Here is a 17,870-nt window from a genome sequence, read left to right as displayed (position 1 = left end):
GGATGAACAAAGCAGTCATCCTCCAATCTTGCAGAATGTGCAGGTCACTCTGTCTAATCCAGGAAGCTCTGTGCAGTAGTTCAGGATTTTACTCAGGGTTTAATTGTGTGTGTGTGTGTATTTGTTTGCATATATGTGGTATAAAGATTGTAATTTTTTTTTATTTTGTCACAGGAATCTACTGAAAAATCCTGTCATTTTTTGAAGGGGAATGGTTTACATATACTATGTTTATGGAAATTCTCTTTCTTCTGAGATGACTTAAGATGGAAATATCTAATTTGTTCTAAGCACTGAGGCTTGAGAAGCAAATAGGAACCCGTCCTTGCTGGGGGGCCCCACAATCTATAAATGATGGAAGCTTGTGTGATATAATGTGGCATTAGCATAGAGATGTGGCCAGGCATTGGCAAGAAGATAGAAGAAGAGAAGGCTAGTAGCCTGACAACCATTCTACTGGACACAGCATCAGGGTGGGTGACCACAGCATCTCTTAGTACTCAGAAGTACCCCTCTGGTAACTCATTTAAGAATCAGTTGCAGGGTCGGCACTGTGGTACTGCAGGTTAACACCCTGGCCTGAAGCACTGGCATCCCATAAGGGTGCCAGTGCGAGACCCTGCTGCTCTGCTTCTGATCCAGCTCTCTGCTGTGGCCTGGGAAAGCGGTGGAAGACGGCCCAAGTGCTTGGGCCCTGCACCCTCCTGGGAGACCCAGAAGAAGCTCCTGGCTCCTGGCTTCGAATCAGCTCAGCTCCAGCCATTGCGGCCAATTGGGGAGTGAACCAGCAGATGGAAGACCTCTCTCTCTGTGTGTGTAACTCTGACTTTGAAATAAATAAATAAGTCTTAGGGGCCGGCGCCACGGCTCACTAGGCTAATCCTCCGCCTAGCGGCGCCGGCACACCGGGTTCTAGTCCCGGTCGGGGCGCCGGATTCTGTCCCGGTTGGCCCTCTTCCCGGCCAGCTCTCTGCTGTGGCCAGGGAGTGCAGTGGAGGATGGCCCAAGTGCTTGGGCCCTGCACCCCATGGGAGACCAGGAATAGTACCTGGCTCCTGCCATCGGATCAGCGCGGTGCGCCGGCCGCAGAGGCCATTGGAGGGTGAACCAATGGCAAAGGAAGACCTTTCTCTCTGTCTCTCTCTCTCACTGTCCACCCTGCCTGTCAAAAAAAAAAATCAAATAAATAAATAAGTCTTAAAAAAAAAGAATCTGTTGCAGATTGATGGATTGATGGCAAGCTCCTTTATAGACAATGAATTCTTTCTTATATTTTGCTCAAATCAAAATGTTTTTCTTAAAAACAGTTTGAACTTAACATTTCATTGATGTGAACATTTAAATGGTATGAACATTCCTTGACTAAACACAAAGAAAAAGATCTTTTGATTATAAATTCATACCTTATAGACTTGAACTATAGTCTCATTGTATGAGATAGTTGTGGATTATAAAATTCTCCTTATAGTAATTAGGTAAAGTTATAAATTATACATAATAAATTGTTCTGTCAAAATCCTTTAAGGGCCTGCGCTGTGGCACAGTGGTTAAAACCCTAGCGTGTAGTGCCGGCATCCCATATGGGCACCAGTTCGCATCCCGGCTGCTCCACTTCTGACCCAGCTCTCTGGTATGGCCTGGGAAAGCAGCGGAAGATGGCCCAAGTCTTTGGGTCCCTGCACCTACTTGGGGGACACAGAGGAGGCTCCTGGTTCCTGGCTTCTGGCTTCAGATCACCTCAGCTCTGGCTGTTGTGGTCATCTAGGGAGTAAACCAGCGAATGGAAAATCTCTTTCTCTCTGCCTCCACCTCTCTCTGCAACTCTGTCTTCAAATAAATAAAATAAATCTTTAAAAAAAAATCTTTGAAAGGGTAACATTTGAGTACATGCTTTCTACATTATTAGTGCATTTATTGTCTTAAAATTAGAATTATAAATAGACCTCATTTACATGTTATTAACATCTTTACATGGTTGCAATAAGATTTTCCACAAAATTACATTAATTTTGAATAATAATTTGTAAAATATAATTATTTATGTTTCTTCAATAGTTTCCAAAAACTATTACACATTGGGCACGTAGATAATTTTGGAGGTCAAAAGCAATTGATGGGGCCGGCACTGTGGCATAGCAGGTAAAGCCACTGCCTGCAGTGCCAGCATCCCGTATAGGCACTGGTTCAAATCCCAGTTGCTCTACTTCTGATCCAGCTCTCTGCTATGGCTTAGGAAAGCAGTAGAAGAGGGCCTAGGTCCTTGGGCCCCTGCACCCACGTGGGAGACCTGGAAGAAGCTCCTGGCTCCTGGCTTTGGATTGACACAGCTCTGGCTGTTGCAGCCATCTGGGGAATGAACCAGCGGGTAGAAGATTCTCTCTCTCTCTCTCTCTCTCTCTCTCTCTCTCTGCCTCTGCTTCTCTGTAACTCTGCCTTACAAATAAATAAATAAATTTTTAAAAAATCAATATGCACTGTTGCATTTAAATGTTAGTTCAAAACAAAACAATCCTTTAAAAAACATACAAATGACCAACAGTACATGGAAAAGATGCTCAACATCATTAGTCATTAGTTTAATGTAACTCAAAATCATAAAGCGCTATCATTTCACACCTACTAGTATAGCTCTCATAATAGACACGGGCTGTCAGTATTGGTGATGATGTGGGAAAACTGGAATCATCGCAGAAGCACATTTTACTCCTTTGCAAAACGTTAACATTCCACACACTTTCTTCTTCCTTCCATATTTCTTATTTATTTATTTATCTATTTTGACAGGCAGAGTTAGACAGTGAGAGAGAGAGACAGAGAGAAAGGTCTTCTTTCCGTTGGTTCACCCCCAAATGGCTGCTACAGCCGGCACACTGCACCAATCCAAAGCCAGAAGCCAGGTGCTTCTCCTGGTCTCCCATGCGGGTGCAGGGCCCAAGGACCTGGGCCACCCTCCACTGCACTCCCGGGCCACAGCATTCAGTATTTCTTTGCATTGCTTTATTGACCTGTAAAACTTTGCTTAAATGCACTAATTTACAACATTGTGAAACTACTAATGAACTTTGGGCAATTTTTTTTCCTGAAAATCCAACATTTTCCTCCCCGTAACTCCACCATTCAATATTACCTATTCTTACTGATTCTCCTGGCTGAGGTGGCCAAAGAAATTCACCACTCAGACCATCGATCACCAGTCTCCTGTGGGGAACATCACTGACCCTAAGAATTGACACCAGCTGTCTGCGCCGTGACTCCTTTGGGTTGTAACAAGGAATGAGCAGTGGAGATTCTGGTACATGACCATCTGAGTGCCCACCTGACACGGACTTCTCCATGCAGAAACCATTGCCAGGAGGCACCACACTAGCCTGTAAAACTTCCCCAGAGTAACCCAGTGTGGTCTTTCCACCCCATCTGTTCTTCCTCCACTTTCTGATACACATCATTGTCTGAAGACTTTGGCAGCCTGTTCCCGAGTCTTCTCCCTTTATTCTCCACATGCATTTCCCCTAATAATTTTTTGCCACTTTAATCCTCTCAGTACCCAAAGTGCTGCACTACGACATACTGGATCTTTGTCATTTATTAAATCTAATTGTCACAAGTATCTATCACTACCCACAGTTTACATTGGTAAAACTCCCTCCACCTTCAAGTTGTGTGAAGAGCCCGAATTTGAACTTCATTCTGTGTGGTTCCAACTTTTTTATGTATAACACTGTGTGCATAGACTAACACGATCCCTTTCAGGATGTATGGAGACTTAACCATATTTAGGAAAATTTGAAATATGGTGCTTGTTATTACAAAGGGACTTTTAAAAGTTCATGGAAAAGTAGAATGAAAAGATTAATTTATTTGTGATGTCGAAGTCTTAAAATCCAGGGCCAGCACTCTGGCGAAGTAGGTTAAGCCTCCACCTGTGATGCTGGCATTCCCACATGGGCGCCAGTTTGAGTCCCGGCTGCTCCACTTCCAATCCAGCTCCCAACTAATGTGTCTGGGGAAGTAGTGGAAGATGGCGCAAGTGCTTGGGCCCCTGCACCCATGTGAAAGACCAGAAGAAGCTCCTGGCTTCAGATGGGCCCAGCTCCACTGCTGTGGCCATTTGGGGAGTGAACCAGCAGATGGAAGATCTGTGTGTGTGTGTGTGTGTGTGTGTCCCTCTGTCTGTCTGTATCTCTGCCTCTCAAATTAATAAATAAATCTTTAAAAACAAAGTTTTAAAATACATGCACAGTTGTTCAGAACATACATTTTCCAGGAACTTTCTGAAGACCCGTTAGATATCACCACAAATGAAGTCCTATCCTAATTCTAATTCGATTAACTACATATGGATGATCCATATTAATCTTAACTATTTGCATAATTACAATAATGAGGTTTTTTAGAAGCATAGAAATGTGAACAGTTCCACAATGCACCAATATCTTCTACATACCCTCTACAAATATTTTTAAATCCTTGCTGTATCACTGCTTAGCGATTTCCAATTTTATCTAATTTGTCACAAGTCTAAAATTTTACTAAGACATTTTGATACCCAAGCAAGGTGGAGAGACTTGTAACAACAACCCAAAATCTTAAAGTTAAATCCTGACTGAAAAAGGCTTTGAAATACAAAAGACAAAATTCTGATATTAGGAAGCAAAGAAACTCTGTCAATGTATTTTATGATCAAGAAGTGACATTTTTAATACCTAGATTCTGCAGTATAAGAACAGAACATGTCGCTCCCCCTCTTCGTGGAGGAACGACACAGGACCCTGCGCTGTTCTTTCGTCTGCTCGGCCCTCCCCGGGTTTGCTGCTGGTTCTTCCCGGGTTGGCTACTATCCCTTCCACCTCCGTGGAAGGGCAGTTCCCCCTGGCCACATTCCCCACTTCCGCAGGGGAGCGGCACACCGCCGGCCGGCTCTTCTCGGGGGCTGCACAGGTGTTCCTTCAGCTAGATGTTCCCCTTAGATGTTCCTGGTGCATGCCGTCTCTCTCCTCCTTTATAGTCCTCCTCCGCCAATCCCAACTCGGCTGCCCACACGCCGAGTACGCTGCTCTCCAATCAGGAGCAAGTCCTACAGTTTATTAGCTGAACTGGAGGCAGCTGTGCGGAAGCTGTTTACTTCTCTCCCAGCGCCATATTGTGGGAGAGCAGATGCATAGAATAAGTCTTAATTCCAGTAACTCAGTCTAGTCCGGGCTGCTCCCCACAGAACAAATTTTCCATCTTTTAAAATATGGAAAATGTCTTAAATGCTGAACAGTGGCATCCTGGCCTCCAAATCTTAACTGAGCTGCTGTCAGTTCCCCAAAAGCCAAACTCTTAACAAATGAGCAGACTGAGCTTCCCCAAGTGTGAGGCCTAGGATGCGTGCTTAGCTCGTTCTTTTATAAATGAGACACTGCTCTCTTTGCCATAAAAATGTTCACAAGCCACATTAACGTGCACTCTGTTTAAGAATGTTAATGCCTTAAAAAAATCTTGAGCCACTAGCATAATCAGAATTCATGTTTCGGCATCTTGCCGGGGGAAAAACTGTGCCCCTGTATTAGTAACAGTTATATAAGACTTTTATTATGTAAGGCAAAAAATGTAAAACCCGAACTAAAATGGAAAGGAGGAATTGAAGCACGGTTAGAAAATACGATTGCTCAGGAAGAATACTAATTGAAGTATGATCACTCAAAGCAGAGAACACTTGCTTTGAATTGTGTATATAAAACATTTTCCATTGATTCAACTTAATAAAAGATAAGCTCTCCTTTACAAAAAAAATTATTATTCAGTACCAACCAAGTACACATGAGGTTACTGATCAAGACATTAGTGTTAACATCTTATGGTATCCTATCCTTCATTAGAATCACTCTCACCATGACTTCCTTAGCCTTCAGAGGGCAATTAGTGGTCATCTTTCTACTTTGGTTGAGATAGCAGTGGGGATGTCATTGTTCTAGGCTGATAGTTATAGCCATATTAGTTGTTCAAACAGGCAGTTTTTCTGTCTCTAAATTTAATAATCTTCGCATGTAAAAATAACAAAACTGGACTACTTATTCCAGCTATTTGATAAACATTACTTGTGCACTATTAGCAAATATTCACTGCAGCACTTAGGAATGAAACAACATTATGTCTGCAACTCATTCTGAAATGGTTGAGAGAAAAGTTAAAGAAATATAGTAAAATATTAATATTGGAAGATTATGAGTAAAGAATACCAAGAAATTCTTTGCTCTATTCTTGTCCATTGCCTGTTTTGCTTTAATTACATAATTACTTGTTTACAAGATGACAGAAAATATTGTGCTGGGGACAACACTTATTGCTTATAGTCAACAATAATAACTTTTTCCTGATGATTAAGAAAGTGACCAAATGGTATAAGACCCTGCCTCTGAGTTAGTAAGAATACTAATAGTCACTGTCCAGAAAAGCAACAAATAGTGTGAAAAGAGAAATAGCATGTTTATTAAAGACTTCTCAATTATAAAGCATTTTTGATTATCAGGATCCTTGTTTTAATTAACAGTAATATCTATAATGAGAAATGCATTATTTACTATGCATTAATATTCCAACAATTATGAGTAGAATCAAGCAATCCTACCAATCCTTCTATGAAACACTTGATTCTAAGCCTTCTGTTCAGATGAGGATGTTGAATGTTAAAGAAGCTAAGCAACGTTCTCAAGGTCACAGACGTTCAACAGTGAGCACAGTTGTACTTTTCCTCCAGTTCTGAGTTCCATACAGCATTATTATTATTAGAATGTGTTTGGCAAAGGAAGTGGATTCTCAGCCTATAAGATGCAGTTAAAGGAACTAGAAACATGTAGCCTTGATAAGAGAAGGCTCACTGGTCACAATATCTGTCATGCACTCATCCATGGAGTGATTGACAGGGATTTGATAAGCATCACTTATATCGTTGAAAACTATTCAAAGATCCCTGAGTTTCTGTTGGCCAAAAGACAGTGTTGATAACTAGGATCCAGCTTCCTTACTATCAGAGCAAGAAGTTGCAATTCAGCAAGAAGCAGGAGGCTAGACTGAACATCACACTATCGAATTAGCATCAGAGACACCAACATGAACTGAAGTTCGTTTTTCCACGTAGATGTGATAAATGCAGAAATAATTACGCATATATCTGTATGTATAAACTTAGGATACATGCATATGTATTTTTACACTGTCCACTCAGAGAGCCTAGAAGTAAAGATGTCTTGGATTCTAAATAGAAGTCTCGATTAAAGGAACCTTAGAAAAAAAGACTGACTCTAGGGGTACAGCAGGGCACACATATGAAGATCCTGGAGCTTCTTGTAGTCCTGTGAAGTGAGAAAAGGCTCAAAACTAACCAAAGGCAATGATACGGATAGACGCAGAAAGCATCAGGAGTCAACCTGAATGAGCTTCCAGGGGACAAAGTTGGAACAATTTAAGCAACAAAATGAATGGTGTAGAATGGCTTATACACCAAAGTATAAAAATAAAATATTGCATTTATACCACTGTAAGCAAATAGATAAAAAAAAAAAAAGGACAACACTTTCTTATGCAAGAACTGTAAATAAAGTGCATGGGTACTAACTGTTCGAGAGGCAGAACTTAATTCCCCTTCTATGAGTGCTTATTTACAGAAATAAAAAGAAAGGAAGAAAGGATGAAAAAGGAAGGAAATAAGGGAGAGAGGAAAAAGGAAAACAAAACAAAAATCATTTATATGCTGGCTGTTTTATATATTATTATGCAGTTTTTTTTAATTTAATGTCAGTGTACTTCATCACTCAACAACATGGCACAGAAAACTCAAACAATGTGGCTACTTCCTACTTTACATTCCATTTTACTCACTGTTCAAATTGAACCCTTAAGCCATCCAGAAAATCTGAATGTGAACCCAGAAACCAAGAATAAGATGGCATATAAGCTCTGAAAAAATCATTTCTTCATTATTTTATAAAGATTTATTTATGAGAGAGAGAGGACAATATACTTATCTTCTATCCTTTGGTTCACTTCCCAGATGGCCACAAAAGCTGGGGTGGTCCAGGTTAAAGTCAGGAGCCTGGAAATCCATAGGAGTCTGTCATATGGGTGGTAAGGGCCCATGCATTTGAGCCATATTCCACTGCTTTTCCAAGCACGTTAGTGGAAACCTGGATCAGAAGCAGAGCAGGTGGGACTCCAGTGGGCACTCAGATATGGAATGCCTGTGTTGCAAGCAACCACTTATCCTACTGTGCCACAATGCCAACTCTAAAACTTGTTTAAGAGCAAAATACAATTTTGTTTGCCAGAGGGGGATGAAAACATAGGCAGATAAGTGACGATGGAGAGAAACTTCAATGCCAAGTCATTTGAATGTCAATGGAAATGTTTTTCATTTACAGTGGCAATTTGTACTTGGCAGAAATTATGATTAATCATTACTTGAGTTTCAGAAGATGCCAGGGCATTGAGTTTTCATATTAACAATGCATATGTTGCATTTTCAAACCACAGAGCATGTGTTATGGGGCTGGATAGTTGGTATAAAGAGATGATCCAGTGAAAAAATGTCATTTTAACTGGTTCATTGATTTCCTTAATTTGAATTGAAATTATGTTCTAAATCTATTTCAAAATAGTTGGTCATTTGCAAATGTTCACTGGGGTGTGTTGTAACAGATAAGTCCCCAAGATGCAGAAGAAATCAAAGGTTTATGTTCAGATTTAGTGAAGAAATTGGCATTTTAAGTTCAAGGTGTTTAGCAAAGAGAGTTAAGGATGCTTGGCATAGTGAGCTAAGAGGCACGACTTGTAAAGATGATGGAATGACTAAGAAGTAATGAGGATATGACCAATTAATACATCCAATGTTGTTATTTCAGTGAACCTGGGCATAAAGTTGCAAATATACACTGATACACTATTCTATTCTCTAATTCCAAGCAAATTATTTTTCTATTTTGTGCCATAGTGCACAAAGACAATAAAATGTTGTTTTAATCCTAGTCATTTCTTTCTGCATTAGGGTTACCAATCCAGGCTGCTCAAGTATTTTTAAACTAATATGCTTACATATTTTGCCATGCATAATTGACTGCCTATTCCCAAAGTGATACCTATTTGTTAATTATGACTTTAAAAAACCTACATGACAGACATTTGCTCTCTTAATGATTCTAAGCTGATAATTTGAACTCCTGTGTTTTTGCATTAGTTCTCCATATATAATACTGTGAAAACAAATTTAAATTAGCCGAAGCATCAACCAGAGACTTGCTATGCTTTTGTTCTATACTTTTGAGGTGTGTAAACTCATTCAATTTCCTTAAACATTAGTCTTTAGATATGGTGAAGCTTGGGGTCTGCACTCTATGTGCATACAACCTTGCAAACAGCACCATCTGACTCGGAACATTCTGGCTCCACCTACTGATCTCACCATCCCCAGCCCGTACGATGTGAGTTGGGAGAAGATGCAAAGCCAGAATCACAGGGAAGCTCTCACAATACTGAAGTGTTGATGCAGGGTTCCCTTTACAAAATGTGTGGGATGCATGTGATAACAGTTTTCATTCTGTTTGCACTCTCAGTGCAGTCACAGACTTTGTGAACAGAGGCTCTGCACATTGTTCAGGTTTGTACACTGCACCTGATGAAATGGCTTGTGCAAAGTGACTGTGTTTCCATAGCTGAGTTTAGCAGAAAACAAAAAGAAACACGCAAAAGACACCCTTAGGCAACCTTTCCCGCAGTCTAACATCAAATCTTGACAGAGTCTTAATGGAGTTCGGAAGGTCTTACACATTTTCAACATACATATCACACCAATTAAGTGAGCTGTAAATTCTGCCCAATGATGGCCTTGATCAGGGACTAGGAATGGTACCCAGAAATACATATGACAAAGGGCATCCCGGATGGCAAATGATTTGTTGTAAACCAGTGGCAAAATAAGCCAGAAGTAACTGCTGTAGCTTCGTCAACTGGTGAGGGCTAATTCATTCTGTGGCATCACCTTCTTTCAAGAGGTTATTTTTTCCACTTGAGGGTCTCATTCCACGTGATATCACATCTCTCATGAGGTTGTGCTATGTTTTATTGTTTCTAAAATGAGAAAACACTTAACCACTCCTGAAGTAAAAGAATAAACTTCTCATGTTCTCACATTTCGGTCATGTTAGCCATCATTTTGGAGACATCTCATGCTTTCCTCTCTTAAATGTGGTGAATTAAAAGTCTATTTTTTATGTCTTTATACTTAACATACACTTCTTTTTTTTTTTTTTTTTTTTTTTTTTTTTTTTTTTTTTGACAGGCAGAGTGGACAGTGAGAGAGAGAGACAGAGAGAAAGGTCTTCCTTTGCCGTTCGTTCACCCTCCAATGGCCGCCGCGGCCGGCGCGCTGCGGCCGGCGCACCGCGCTGATCCGATGGCAGGAGCCAGGAGCCAGGTGCTTTTCCTGGTCTCCCATGGGGTGCAGGGCCCAAGCACCTGGGCCATCCTCCACTGCACTCCCTGGCCACAGCAGAGAGCTGGCCTGGAAGAGGAGCAACCGGGACAGAATCCGGCGCCCCGACCGGGACTAGAACCCGGTGTGCCGGCGCCGCAAGGCGGAGGATTAGCCTAGTGAGCCGCGGCGCCGGCCCTTAACATACACTTCTAATTTAAATATTTCCCATTCATTTGAAGCTGGAGAAAGGCATTTTTTGCTTACACAGGATTCCTGCAATTCACTGTGCGTTTATAACATGGTGTTCAGATGTTCCCTTGATTTTCTTTGTTGTTGTTATTAATGATATACTGGAATGTTCATGCACACAGGGTTCTAAGAAGTATAAATGTCATGTGTGTGGTACATAGTGAGACTATATAGGGACAGCCACTTCTACAAGTGGTAGTGAGCATATTGACATCTTCCTATGATTATGTTAATAGCATAAACTTTTCAGCTATTTTTCTTCATTAATAAAACTTAAAACAATCAGAATATTGGGTTCAGCATTGTAACATAGCGCTGAAACCTGCCTGCAACTCTAGCATCCCATATGGGTGCCAGTTCATGTCCTGAATGCTCCACCTCCCATCCAGCTTCCTGCTAGTGGCCTGGGAAAAGCAGCACAAGATGGCCAAAGTGCTTGGGTCACTGCCACCCACGGGAGAGACTCAGACAGAGCTGCTGGCTTCTACTTGGCTCAGCTCTGTCTGTCCTGGCCAAGTGGGGCATAAGCCAACACATAGAAGAGCTCTCTTTCTCTGTCTTTTGCTCTCTCTCTCTGTAACTCTGACTTTCAAGTAAATAAATAAACCTTTAATTAAAAGAAAGACACTCCAAATATAGATTGAGATGTCAAATAGAGAAGCGCAATGACCACAGCAAAGTCAGGTGATAAGAGTAAAGCAGAATTCTATCCTCAAATCTAATTTTTAAAGCTATCAAAAGAAGAGTGGGCTGAACAAATTTTAGGAGGTAAAACTGAAAATCAAGGACTGGAAGCAGTGTTATTAAAGCTGTTTTGATTTCCTGTGCTAGGACGCTTCTCATTTTAGGTGACATGAATCCAACAGAAATTCACGTGTGCAAAGAAAATACATTCCTTTGCATGCAGCTGCACAGTCCTGGAACTCAGCTGTGCCCAGAGGCTGACAGTCTCACTCCCTGGCAGGCTGCTGGCCAGAATAGAGAAAAGAAGTTTCTGCTTGTATCATCCTTCCAGCTAACAAGCCTGGAGAAACCAGTATCAGAGCCCACTGGGCTGTTCCAGAAGACCCTATAGCATTCTGACTGCTTGGGTCATTAACAATTTGCTGGCAAATTACTGTATACCTGGTGGATAAGGGATTTCTGTGAACTTCTCCCAGTGACGCCCAACTCTAGTGCAAGAGTGAGAACTTCCAAAGCCACACGAAGTGAACGCCACACAGAGACTGTTCCTTATCAGACAGAGTCTTGAGTTGGCAGGAGACACATCCTGTGGCTTCCCTGACCTGCAGCCACCACTGCCCACTGCACGGTTCTCACCTCTGAGCAGGCGGCAGGATGCTATCTGCCAGAGCACACAGAGCCTTTGGCACAGACCCTGGAGGAACAGCGCCACAGAGAGCAGGCGCACTACATGATGGTCCAGCCCTTTGTTGCCGCAATGGGAACTAATCCCTGCTCCCATCTGCAGTGTTATTGGCTGCATCTGTTTATTTATTATTATTATTTATACAAATTTCTGTCATTCTGATGCCAGCTTCAAGATTCAGTCTCAGTCCTCTCTGTCCTAGGGTCTCACCAGGAAACATTAGAGTTTCTCGTAAATACTGCATGTTTTGGCAACTTCTTGCATTGTTAATTGTTTTGAATTTTCTCATCTACAAATAGTCATTTGAGTGTCTTGGAGATAGGGGTGATAATGGGATTTTAAGAGGGGCTGATTTTAAGTTTTACAGCACTTTCAATGCCTAACAGTAGCACAAAGTACTATTTACATCTCCCAGAGTAATACTCTAGAGAGGTCTTCTGAGAGAGGCCCCTTGGGAACTTGTCTTTACTGTGGGCACAAATAGTCCGGTTCAGAGTACTACAATGTGTAGGATGAAGAGCAGTGCCCTGGGTGACCATGCTGTCTGGAGTAAAGCCATATCGTGCTGAGAATATTTCTGGATATGAAATCCTATTCTACACAGAATATGTACTAAACCAATATTTGTTCTGGATTAGCGATAAATGAGCTTCAAGTTCAGTAATTTATATGAAATTGCATGACTAAAGGAGAGTCCCATCTCCTTATGAGTAAGCACACTCATTAAAAATATCTAGGCTCCTGAAAGCCCCAGGAGGGGATACCAAATAGATACGCTGCCTGCCCAGATGTCTGCAAAAGAGTATACACATTCAAGGGAGAAGTCTGCACAGTTGCTTCGTTAATTACAGCCAGAAATCCCTTGAATCAAACCTCTGACGCTAACAAATTCCACCCATAAAACAGTCCACATTTTCCGAGCATATGGCCTAGGAGAGATCAGATACAAACATTTTGAGTTCCACCTACATCAGAATAATTTGACAAATTATTTCGCTGGCATAAAGAAGGAACCATTTCCTTGGCATTCAAATAGGTAGCTCCTTGACAGGTAAAATGAACCATCAGCAGAGAGACTGTGAAGCTGGCCACACTGACCTGTCAAGACAGAAAAGCACGTAGTCTTTCCTACAGCAGCCACTTTCTCAAGACTTCAATTCACTTCAAGTGGTTTTAAATCTGGAAATGTTGTTCTGTCATGCCAACGATGCCAATACCTTCTGGAACTTACGGACTCTTGCATAATTGTTTCAGCTCTATAAAGGAGACGCTGCAGCTCCACGCTGACGTGGCTCTGCTGAGAAGTGATAGGAGAGAGCAGCTGTCAGCAGGACGAGTCCGTGGGTCCCCCAGGGCTGCCTTCAGCAACATTGCCGATGGGAGCAGCAGATCACAGCGCTGGGAGGGACTCCACTTCCTCATCCCCCAAAACTCCATTTCATGCTGCCCTCACACAACACTCTCTACAGAAAACTGAATTTTTCAAGTTATATTTAACATAACTTCTCTGGCAATTAGCCTTTTTAAAGATCCTTGCAAGTTACAGATGTAATGTTGAGAGCTGTACAGCAGGCTGATTGACCTTACCTCACCCTGAATGCTACTTCCAGAAGCCAAGTAAACAGAGAAGAGCAAAGTTTGTAAACTGAATCCTCAAGATCCAGTAAGGTATTGCTTACTTCAACTTTGTATTGACAAAATTAAGAAATTCATGAAAAATGCCAAAGTAGACCACTTAAACTAGTCAAAAGTCCAATTTTGGGGCTGGTGCTGTGGTATAGTAGGTTAAGTCTCCACCTGCAGTGCCAGCATCCCATATGGGGCCAGTTGGAATCCCAGCTGCTCCACTTTCAATCCAGCTCCTTGCTGATGGCCTGCGAAGCAGTGGAAGATGACCCAAGTGCTTGGAGCCCTGCACCCATGTGGGATACCGTGAAGAAGCTCCTGGCTCCTAGCTTCGGATCAGCACAGCTCCCGCTGTTGCAGCCAATTGGGGTTAGGGAGTAAACCAGTGGATGGAAGACCTCTCTCTCTCTCTTTCTCTCTCTCTCTCTCTCTCCCTCTCCTTCTCTTTCTGTGTAACTCTGACTTTCAAGTAAATAAACAAATCTTTAAAATAAAGTCCAATTTTCCTACCATGGCCTTTTAGAATTTTTTAACAATTTATTCTCAAAGTACATTTTTTCCTCCAAATTTCAAATGCTACTTTATCTTATTATGGCTTGAACGGTGGCCTCACAGTGATCGTATTTTTTAATTTTTACAAAATTTATTTATATGGAACAGATTTCATGGATGTCATACAAGAGTCTGCAGATGTAAGTAAGGATTTTGAGATGAGTTCATCCTATATTAGAGCAGGCATTATTAAGAGACAGAAAAAGAGATACAGAGACATGGAGAAAGCCATTCAAAGTAGAAACTGAAGTCACACAGTCCCAAGCCCTGGAACACCCCAGGCCGCCAGAAGCTGAGAGGCAGGGAAGGAAGGCTTCTCCTCCCAGCCTGTGGAGGAAGGGGCTTGGCTGGCACTTCGATTTCTTTGGTACTTATGGCTTCCATAACTGTGAGAGGATAAATTTCAGGTTCTTGGAGCTATTCCAGGTTGGTAATTTATTACTATAGCCCCAGGAAATGAATATGTATCTTTCAGTAGTTGCTAAATCTTCAGTGAGCACACCATACAGAACTTTGAAATCACTTCCTGCAGGATCTGGCATATGCAGGAATAAAAAATTATAGCAAAGGGGTTTCACTGAGTAAGATATCAAAGTGTATAATTCTGCCATTTATTTTTAAAAATATTCCTAAATGTTAGACAGCTGCATAAGAGACCATTCTAGGTGGATATTCTGAAATGAATAAATAGCGAGAGTAGCTTTATTAATTGATGATTGATACTTTGAACACTCTAAGCCAAACCAAACCACTGGTATGGACAAAAAAAATCACTAAATTCTAAAATTTATAAAAATATCTTTCATAAAAAATAGCGAAATAAAGACAAAGAAATATAGAATTTACCATCAATTTCCCCTAAAGAAGCCATAGAAGGCACAATTCAGAGAGAAAATTACCCAATAGTAAATCTGAGATGCAGAAATGAAGAGAAGGTAGAAATACTAGGAAATAAGAAAGTAAATATAAGAGTTCATGGGGTCACTAAAAATTATAGAGTTTATTGTGGTGGAATGAGAAGGCCATGCCAAGATGGCCACTGGCAACAGAATCTGCCTAGCAACAGGCTGTGATTGGATGGTTTCAGAAACCACATGACAGCGGAGTCTGCCTGGCAACAGGCTGTGATTGGATGGCTTCAGAAACTGCCTGGCAACAGGCTGTGACTGGTTAGGGCATAGACCGCCCCTTGACCAGATTGGCTGCCTTGGCTATATAAGTAGCTGTAGCAACTGAAATAAATGAGGCTGCTCACCTCTGGCTCACTTTCACCCGACTCCCGGGGTCTGTGTGGTGACTCCGCACCTCTTGCCCCCACCACGCTCCTCCTCCCAGAAATAAATCCACAGCAATAGTTTATAGTTTGTGATTTTAAAAATAGGCAATATAGAACCAAAATATTAGACAGAATTAGCAGAAGGGTGAGTGGAAGTGTCTCTTTTTTCTGTTCATTTTAATTCAGTAGATCTGTTAAAATTCCTATGGTAACTACTTCTAAAAATAAGGAGAGTATGAATTCCAAAATGAAATGTGGAAATATGGAACAAACAATTAGAGCTTCAATTATTTCAAAGAAATAAGTGGAGTAAAAAGGGAAAAATCAGAGTAAATAGAAAGAACAAAATGAGACATGAAAATAAATTTGTGTGTCAGAAATCACCTCAGATGAAAAATCACTGTAAATTTACCTTTCTCACAAATGTAGATCAAATATACATTTTTCAAAATGGCTATGAATACTGATCTTCAAGATGCCTACTAAATGTCTCTAGAGATGGTTATCTTTCAATTGAGCCTGAAATTTAGGTGTGAAAAACTTTAGACAAGTCCGGGGCTGACCTATGTTCCAGATAGATTAGTATTCTACATTCGTTTTGTTTTCCTGTTTCAGTCTTCTTTTTCCTTTTTTTTATTCTGTGTTTTCTATGTTCCCTCTTTTCCTCTGAAAGCACTACTGTCTGTGGTCAATAATCATGTTACAGGTTGTAATTAGGGTTGTAGGATACCCAATGACTACTTGAAAAACACGTATTTCCTAAGCATTCCCATAAAAAGTGGTCAGATTTTGAAATTAAACACAGAGATTGCTGTTTTCCAATAGTTCCCTTGGAATTTGGAAGGACACGGGAACAGGAATTCCCCTCTGCCCTTGTCTTATTGCAAGGGGAACCCAGCTTCCAAGCAGCCATGTTTTTGTAGTGAATGATTACCCAGAAGAGCTGGAGAGGAAGAGCCACAGTCTTGTCCACTTAGATGCCTGAGAGCGTAATGTGGAACAGAGAGACCCTGTGATCGCAGGGGCCACACACGTAACGAAAGCTGCCTGACATAAAACAAGGAAAGCTGATCTTTGCTGTACAATGGAGAGGCCGAAGTTCTGGAGGAGAAAGAGCTAAGCGGTGGGAAGTTACTGGGGATTCACACGTTACTGTGGATCTGGAAAAGAAAATCATGAATTCCCTCTGTTGTGTCTCTCAGAACTGCCTAGTGAGGTTTATTCAGAAAATAGAAAAGACAATCAAGAATTTTGGATCCTACTTTAACATTTTGAGCCATAAAGAAGTTAGATGAACACTTAGAGACTGCGAAAGCCAAGGACGACTGCATGCTCCCCAGGGTGGAGAGCTTTTCCAGGAGACCACCTAGATGAAGAATCCTAGGAGAAAAGTCTTTGTCTCTTCTTGCCAATGATGTTAGGTACTGAAGATGTAATGTGAATTTTAATAATTGATATTCTAATAAATTAATAACAGTGTAAGTTATAAAACTATTCTGTAGGGGGCCAGTGTCACGGCATAGCAGGTTAAGCTGCTGCCTGCAATCCAGCATCCCATGTGGTTCCTGTCTCAGCTGCTCCACTTCCAATCCAGCTCCATGCTAATGGCCTGGTGAAGGCAGAGGAGGATGGCCCAGGTACTTGGACTCCTGCTAGCCATTGGGAGACCTGAAGGAAGCTCCTGGCTCCTGGCTTTGGCCTGGCTCTTCGCTAGCCATTGCAGCCATCTGGGGAGTGAACCAACCAATGGAAGTTTTCTCTCTCTCTCACTCTCTGCCTCTCTGTAGCTCTGCCTTTCAAATAAATAAATAAAAAAAGAAATCTTAAAAAAGAAATCTTTAAAAAGATTTACTTATTTATTTATTTATTTATTTATTTGAAAGGCAGAGCTACAGAGAGCCAGAGGCAGACTCTCCAATCTATGTGATAAGCACAAAACACTATTTCATTAAAAAATGTAGGACATTCACAAAATGTAAATTGCAAAATGATATTGGTGCTGCATGTGAGAAAAGAGAAACCAGAAGTAATTCATTACCCATTTTCTTCTTTAATGGGCTAATTTTACAGAGAGTTTAATAAATTGTGTAAGTGGAAACTTCTGACCTTCCTAGGTAGTTTCCTCTTGCATGCTAGGACTGCTCGGGCAAAACATACACAGTGTTAACAAACAAGATTGTACAGTTGCTGCTTCAATCATGATCATGGTTATTGACTCAGCCATGGCTGTTTTGCTGGTTCTTATTGGAAAACTATAAATAAAACCTGCAAAATTAACTTAGCCAAAAAAAAGAAACTTTAATATAATTGACTGAGTCAAGAGTGAAAACATGTTGATTGACAGTGTGGAT

General features: G+C 41.2%; 1 long non-coding RNA gene across 1 annotated transcript in view; it reads right to left on the bottom strand.

Annotated features, from left to right (window-relative positions):
- LOC103349110 (DNA ligase 4) overlaps nucleotides 1-17,870 on the bottom strand; it is a 169,892-nt gene that overhangs the window by 19,658 nt on the left and 132,364 nt on the right. The window lies entirely within an intron of this gene.

This window comes from Oryctolagus cuniculus, chromosome 9 (genome assembly GCF_051225735.1).
Source record: "Oryctolagus cuniculus isolate XC-2025 breed Fujian yellow rabbit chromosome 9, ASM5122573v1, whole genome shotgun sequence".
Classification (NCBI taxonomy): Eukaryota; Metazoa; Chordata; class Mammalia; order Lagomorpha; family Leporidae; genus Oryctolagus; species Oryctolagus cuniculus.
Note: the sequence above shows the minus strand (reverse complement) of the source record. Positions and strands in the feature narration are given on the sequence as shown.